The 7,559-nt window shown below is 36.8% G+C and overlaps 1 long non-coding RNA gene across 1 annotated transcript; it reads left to right on the top strand.

The window, feature by feature from the left end:
• Window positions 1-1,161: 1,161 nt before the first annotated feature.
• On the top strand, window positions 1,162-3,316 carry LOC139037390 (uncharacterized). The gene is made up of 2 exons (XR_011490164.1): window positions 1,162-1,472; window positions 2,699-3,316. It is a non-coding gene; the product is annotated as an uncharacterized lncRNA (long non-coding RNA).
• Window positions 3,317-7,559: the final 4,243 nt, after the last annotated feature.

The raw sequence follows: 7,559 nt of genomic DNA, 5'->3' as shown, positions 1-7,559 counted from the left end.
GGGCTGCCATCTATGGGGTCGCACAGAGTCAGACACGACTGAAGCGACTTAGCAGCAGCAGCAACATAATTTTGTAAACAAGAGAAGGTACTGTAATAAATAAGTTCATTCTTGAAGCACCTCCACGACCATGCAGGCAGAAAGAGAGTAACATTTATATATTATTTCTGTGTATTATATTTTAAAGCTGCAAAAAATGTTTTAAAACATGAGAGGGCATGGGTGTAAAAAATTGATAGTCCCTAGACCAATTACAAAAGGGTTTCATTGAAGCACAAGCTTAGCTGATAAGATAAACTAAAAAAGCTGAGAACTAAAGGTCAAACTGTTTAGGCAGAAATAGTCCCAAAGAGGCAGGTACCAGGAGGCCTTTGAACAGAACGCCATAGAGATATGAGAAATTGAAAAGGATGAAGATAAAAGTACTTACTGCCTTAAGTAAGTAGAGTGAATGCATGTGTAAAAAGAAGGAGAAATTTTTTTGAACTATATTTAATCTGCTGTTTCATTTGTTGTTGACATGGCAGAATGTAAGAATGCTTTAGTATACTTACATATAGTGCTTTATAATGACTCAATTTATTTTATTTATATAGATTTGTTATATTAATGCAATGTAGGCCATTTTGCCACATGATTTTTTTTTGTCTGTTCTACAGACTATTTGCTCACATTTAATAAAGTTGATAAAATGAACTGTAATTAAAATAATGTCTATTTTTAATGACTCTCTCCAAAATGTTGACAGTTCTTCAAGACTGATTATGGGTAAATGGACATTTGTTGTACTTTTAACTTTTGTGTATTTACAAAAATTTTCAAAATATTTAAAAATGATTCCCTATAAGTCTTTCAATCACTTGTGCTACAGCTATTTAGGGAGTACCTATTCTGTGACTTACCAGCACTCATAAAATAAAGAACAGAAGAAGTTAAGATTCTACGCCTGGGCAACTGTGTGAGTCCATTATTCAAAATGGAGAATACTAAACAAATAACATTTTCTTGTGGGGAGGTGATGTCACAGAAACCAATATTAGTTTTGACATGTCATTTTTCAGGTTGAGCATTGAAGAACTGAGACTTTCAAATTGTGATGCTGGAAAAGACTCTTGAGAATCCCTTGAGAATCCCTTGGACTTCAAGGTCCCTTGGACTGGTCAGTCCTAAAAGAAATCAACCCTGAATACTCATTGGAAGGACTGATGCTGAAGTTGCAGTACTTTGGCCACCTGATGCAAAGAGCTGACTCATTGGAAAAGACTCTGTGTTGGGAAAGATTGAAGGCAAAAGAAGGGGGCAGCAGAGGATGAGATGGCTAGGTAGCATCACTGACTGAATGGATATGAATCTGAGCAAACGCTTGGAACTAGTGAAGGACAGGGAAGCCTGGCGTGCTGCAGTCCATGGGGTTGCAAAGACTCGGACACAACTTAGTGACTGAACAAAAACAACAAATTTCAGGTTTCTATGTAAGTATCCAGTCAAAAATATCCCTGTAAACTGGCCTAGGAGAGAGGTCAGGGAAACTCATAAACTTGGGAATTGTCAGCATATGATGGTGTTTAAGCCCCAGAGGTTGGTATGAATGTACCAACAGAGTGAATACAGAAATAAAGAAAAAGAGATCCCGGAAGCCTGGATTCACCAACATTTAGAGTTAGCCAAAAGTGGTATATCTAGAACTAGAGACTGAAAGGCAGTTGCCAAAGCATTTAGAAGAAATAGGATGGGGAGTGAGGAATATATTTTCAAGAAGTGAGCAACTGTGTCACAGTCCGTTGAAGAATTGAGAAAAATAAAAGCTGAAAACTTTTCATTGGATTTGGCAGCATGAATGTTGCTAGTGGCTCTAATTGGGAGAAGCGTTAGAGAGATGGGGACGGATGATGTTGGAATAGATTCAGGTGGAACAGGAAGGGTAGCAGTGCAAACAACTGCTTTCTGAGTGCTCTTCCAGGGAGTCCCAGAGGCAAGTGGAAGCAGGGTCAGGTATGGGAGCTGTTAGAGTCTCATGCATAGTTTGTAATCAGGTAGATTAACATCATAAAAAAAGCACTGAGACAAATTAACTCATGTGCTAACAGCACAGAGTGATACATGCACACACTGATTCTACTGCCTTCCTCTTGGTATGCCCCGTCTCCCCCAGAAACCCGACATTATCCCACAAAGTCATATTTCATTTGGCTCTGGAAATAAATGAATTACCAATAGGTGAATCTTGTTGGATCCTGCTAGTACATGGCAACATTTGGTGCTTCGGATGGATTATACAGACTATCATCTCTTTTGTGCTCCTCTTAACTTTATAAATTGTCCTTATATTGACCTTTATTCTGAATGGCACTTTTTATTCATACACACTTGTCTCTTGCTACAAAAGCACATGGGAAGATTAAGTGGGATATTTCTGGGACATAAAGACCCTTAATATTTGAATCCTCTCCTGAAATGGTTGTCTGCCTGTAATTCAGGACTTGGAAGGGATATATGTACAGAAGGCAAAGCTATACAAAGGAATGTGTTATTTATTGACTGTTTTTGCTCCATAGATCCTAAAGCAGTTTTCAGTTGAGCTCAGGGTTAGAAAGTGGGCCTAAGGCCTACCACTAAAGTAGCTCAAGCATTATCTTTTATGCTTTCTCTCTAATTTCTCACCCATATCTCAGCCTCTCTATCTTTCAGTTCTGATTAGGAAGAAAGTCTGAGAACATCACACCAAGGGAAAAACAGAAAGAAGACACAAGGAGAAGAGTCTTCTGTAGGCATTTTAAAACTAGAAGGTTCTTAAAAATATAGTCTAGCAGGAGTCCTTAAACTCTCTCAAGGTCAGGGCAAACTTCTTCCCTTCCTGGAGATGGTGGGTGGCAGCCGGGAAGAAACTGAGTGCTTTCTCTCAGCAGTGCCACTGAAAACCTGGGAAGTGCTCAACAGAGATCAAATCCTCATTGTTTCCCCAAGAGAATGGAACTTTCTATTCTACTGCCTATAATTTCAGCAGATTAATGATCATGTACTGGTATTCCTTGTTTATTTGAACCTCACGCTATTGAGATTTGCAGATAACTGTGTTGATTTTTGTTTTGTTTTTACAAGCTGAAGATTTTTGGCAACCCTGCATCTAGCAAGTCAGTCAGCATCATTTTTTTCCAACAGTGTTTGTTCACTTTGAGTCTCACATTTTATTTCTTGCAATATTTCAAACTTTTCTCTTAGTTATTAGATTTGTTATTGTTTGTGAGCACTGGCCTTTGATGTTACTTTATAATTATTTTGGCATTATATAGCAATAAAGTATTCTTTATGGTATGTATTTTTTCTAGACATAATGTTATTGCACACTTAATGGACTATAATATAGTATAAACATAACTTTTATCTGCACTGGGAAATGAAAACATTCATGTGACTCACTTATTGCAATATTTGTTTCATTGCAGTCTGAAACAACCTGCAGTATCTCCAAGATCTGTCTGTTCATATTTTTATTTGATTAAAATTTCAAAAAAAATATTTACCAATTAACTATTACTATTTTATTTATATAAAGATGCCTTACAATAATATATTTTGGAAATAGAGGGGTATCATTTCAGAAATATATACTGTCATCAAGATTCTATGTCAGCACTTTCAGCTTGTTCTATACATGAATGTTTTATCAGTACTGGAAAATTGGTGTTCCATTGCTCTTATTTTTTTTTTTCATTGTGGGAGCTTTTATTTTTTTATTTTTTTTTCCATTTATTTTTTATTAGTTGGAGGCTAATTACAATATTGCAGTGTTTTTTGCCATACATTGACATGAATCAGTCATGGATTTACATGTGTTCGCTCTCCCGATCCCCCCTCCCACCTCCCTCTCCATCCCATCCTACTGGGTCTTCCCAGTGCACATCCAACCTGGACTGGTGATCTGTTTCACCCTTGATAGTATACTTGTTTCAATGCTGTTCTCTCTGAACATCCCACCTCGCCTTCTCCCACAGATTCCAAAAGTCTGTTCTGTACATCTGTGTCTCTTTTTCTGTTTTGCATATAGGGTTATCATTACCATCTTTTAAAATTCCATATATATGCATTAGTATACTGTATTGGTCTTTATCTTTCTGGCTTACTTCACTCTGTATAATGGGCTCCAGTTTCATCCATCTCATTAGAACTGATTCAAATGAATTCTTTTTAATGGCTGAGTAATATTCCAGTGTATATGTACCACAGCTTCCTATCCATTCATCTGCTGCTGGGCATCTAGGTTGCTTCCATGTCCTGGCTATTATAAACAGTGCTGCGATGAACATTGGGGTACACGTGTCTCTTTCAGATATGATTTCCTCCGTGTGTATGCCCAGAAGTGGGATTGCTGGGTCATAAGGCAGTTCTATTTCCAGTTTTTTAAGGAATCTCCACACTGTTATCCATAGTGGCTGTACTAGTTTGCATTCCCACCAACAGTGTAAGAGGGTTCCCTTTTCTCCACACCCTCTCCAGCATTTATTCCTTGTAGACTTTTGGATAGCAGCCATTCTGACTGGTGTGTTAATGGTACCTCATTGAGGTTTTGATTTGCATTTCTCTGATAATGAGTGATGTTGACCATCTTTTCATGTGTTTGTTAGCCATCTGCTTGTCTTCTTTGGAGAAATGTCTGTTTAGATCTTTGGCCCACTTTTTGATTGGGTCATTTATTTTTCTGGATTTGAGCTGCAGGAGTTGCTTGTATATTTTTGAGATTAATCCTTTGTTTGTTTCTTCACTGGCTATTATTTTCTCCCATTCTAAAGGCTGTCTTTTCACCTTGTTTATAGCTTCCTTTGTTGTGCAAATCTTTTAAGTTTCTTTAGGTCCCATTTGTTTATTTTTGCTTTTATTTCCAATATTCTGGGAGGTGGGTCATAGAGGATCCTGCTGTGATTTATGTAGGAGAGTGTTTTGCCTATGTTCTCCTCTAGGAGTTTTATAGTTTCTGGTCTTACATTTAGATCTTTAATCCATTTTGAGTTTATTTTTGTGTATGGTGTTATAAATGTGTTCTAGTTTCATTCTTTTACAAGTGGTTAAGCAGTTTCCCCAGCACCACTTGTTAAAGAGGTTGTCTTTTTTCCATTGTATATTGTTGCCTCCTTTGTCAAAGATAAGGTGTCCGTAGGTACGTGGATTTATCTCTGGGCTTTCTATTTTGCTCCATTGATCTATATTTCTGTCTTTGTGCCAGTACCATACTGTCTTGATGACTGTGGCTTTGTAGTATAGTCTGAAGTCAGGTAGGTTGATTCCTCCAGTTCCATTCTTCTTTCTCAAGATTGCTTTGGCTATTCAAGGTTTTTTGTATTTCCATACAAATTGTGAAATTATTTGTTCTAGTTCTGTGAAGAATACCGTTGGTAGTTTGATAGGGATTGCATTGAATCCATAGATTGCTTTGGATGGTATACTCATTTTCACAATATTGATTCTTCCAATCCATGAACACGGTATATTTCTCCATCTATTTGTGTCCTCTTTGGTTTCTTTCATCAGTGTTTTATAGTTTTCTATGTATAGGTCTTTTGTTTCTTTAGGTAGATATACTCCTAAGTATTTTATTCTTTTTGTTGCAATGGTGAATGGTATTGTTTCCTTAATTTCTCTTTCTGTTTTCTCATTGTTAGTGTATAGGAATGCAAGGGATTTCTGTGTGTTAATTTTATATCCTGAAACTTTGCTATATTCGTTGATTAGCTCTAGTAATTTTCTGGTAGAGTCTTTAGGGTTTTCTATGTAGAGGATCTTGTCATCTGCAAACAGCGAGAGTTTCACTTCTTCTTTTCCTATCTGGATTCCTTTAATTTCTTTTTCTGCTCTGATTGCTGTGGCCAAACATCCAAAACTATGTTGAATAGTAGTGGTGAGAGTGGGCACCCTTGTCTAGTTCCTGACTTTAAGGGAAATGCTTTCAATTTTTCACCATTGAGGATAATGTTTGCTGTGGGTTTGTCATATATAGCTTTTATTATGTTGAAGTATGTTCCTTCTATTCCTGCTTCCTGGAGAGTTTTTATCATAAATGGATGTTGAATTTTGTCAAAGGCTTTTTCTGCATCTATTAAGATAATCATATGGTTTTTATCTTTAAATTTGTTAATGTGGTGTATTACATTGATTGATTTGTGGATATTAAAGAATCCTTGCATTCCTAGGATAAAGCCCACTTGGTCATGATGTATATAATCTTTTTAATATGCTGTTGGATTCTGTTTGCTAGAATTTTGTTAAGGATTTTTGCATCTATGTTCATCAGTGATATTGGCCTGTAGTTTTCTTTTTTTGTGGCATCTTTGTCTGGTTTTGGAATTAGGGTGATGGTGGCCTCATAGAATGAGTTTGGAAGTTTACCTTCTTCTGCAATTTTCTGGAAGAGTTTGAGTAAGATAGGTGTTAGCTCTTCTCTAAATTTTTGGTAGAATTCAGCTGTGAAGCCATCTGGTCCTGGGCTTTTGTTTGCTGGAAGATTTCTGATTATCGTTCCATGCTTGTGATGGGTCTGTTAAGATCTTCTATTTTTTCCTGGTTCAGCTTTGGAAAGTTATACTTTTCTAGGAATTTTTCCATTTCTTCCAAGTTGTCCATTTTATTGGCATAGAGCTGCTGGTAGTAATCTCTTATGATCCTTTGTATTTCAGTGTTGTCTGTTGTGATCTCTCCATTTTCATTTCTAATGTTGTTGATTTGGTTCTTCTTCCTTTGTTTCTTAACGAGTCTTGCTAACAGTTTGTCAATTTTGTTTATCTTTTCAAAAAACCAGCTTTTAGCTTTGTTGATTTTTGCTATCGTCTCTTTTGTTTCTTTGGCATTTATTTCTGCCCTAATTTTTAAAATTTCTTTCCTTCTACTAACCCTGGGGTTCTTCATTTCTTCCTTCCCTAGTTGCTTTAGGTGTAGAGTTAGGTTATTTATTTGACTTTTTTCTCGTTTCTTGAGGTAAGCCTGTAATGCTATGAACCTTTCCCTTAGCACTGCTTTTACAGTGTCCCATAAGTTTTGGGTTGTTGTGTTTTCATTTTCATTCGTTTCTATGCATATTTTGATTTCTTTTTTGATTTATTCTATGATTTGTTGGTTATTCAGAAGCATATTATTTAGCCTCCATATGTTTGAATTTTTAATAGTTTTTTTCCTGCAATTGAGATCTAGTCTTTTTTTTTTTTTTCCATTTATTTTTATTAGTTGGAGGCTAATTACTTTACATCATTGCAGTAGTTTTTGTCATACATTGAAATGAATTAGCCATGGATTTACATGTATTCCCCATCCCAGTCCCCCCTCCCACCTCCCTCTCCACCCGATCCCTCTGGGTCTTCCCAGTGCACCAGGCCCGAGCACTTGTCTCATGCACCCAACCTGGGCTGGTGATCTGTTTCACCCTAGATAATATACATGTTTCGATGCTGTTCTCTTGAAACATCCCACCCTCGCCTTCTCCCAGAGTCCACAAGTCTGTTCCATACATCTGAGTCTCTTTTTCTGTTTTGCATATAGGGTTATCGTTACCATCTTTCTAAATTCCATATATATGT

Source organism: Odocoileus virginianus, chromosome 11 (assembly GCF_023699985.2).
Source record: "Odocoileus virginianus isolate 20LAN1187 ecotype Illinois chromosome 11, Ovbor_1.2, whole genome shotgun sequence".
Lineage (NCBI taxonomy): Eukaryota > Metazoa > Chordata > Mammalia > Artiodactyla > Cervidae > Odocoileus > Odocoileus virginianus.
The sequence above is the reverse complement of the archived record's forward strand: the minus strand, read 5'-3'. Positions and strand labels throughout refer to the sequence as shown.